Consider the following 442-nt stretch of genomic DNA (forward strand, 5'->3'; position numbering starts at 1 on the left):
AAACTTTAAATCTTCCTGCCTCAGCCTCCCAGAACTGAGCTTAGAGGCGAGCACCACCATATCCAGCCAATTCTAGTCTTTCAACATCCCGTCCCTCAAATGACTTAGTTCAGGGCCACTATTCTACCCAAAATGAATCAGCTTACCGACTGCCATCCCAAAGCCAAATCTCGCACCTTCACACGCGTCTTGGAATTTGTTCCTTTCGAATGACTCCTCTGTGCCTCCAAGCACTATCTCTGTGAGGCCAGATTTTCTTTATGCATCTCAGCCAAGGCAACGTATTACACCACACAGGACGCAGAAGCAGATTCAAGTAAAAGAGGAAACAACTGCCTTGTGTTAAGCCAGACATTAGATTTGCAGATTTAAAACAATACCGTTTGTTTTTAATTTTTGAAGACTTAAAAATATATACTTACATGTAAATGATTTCATAGTA

The sequence above is a fragment of the Heterocephalus glaber genome, unplaced genomic scaffold (genome assembly GCF_053883595.1).
Source record: "Heterocephalus glaber isolate CG9 unplaced genomic scaffold, H.glaber_assembly_v1.0 deba00001781, whole genome shotgun sequence".
NCBI classification, from domain to species: domain Eukaryota; kingdom Metazoa; phylum Chordata; class Mammalia; order Rodentia; family Bathyergidae; genus Heterocephalus; species Heterocephalus glaber.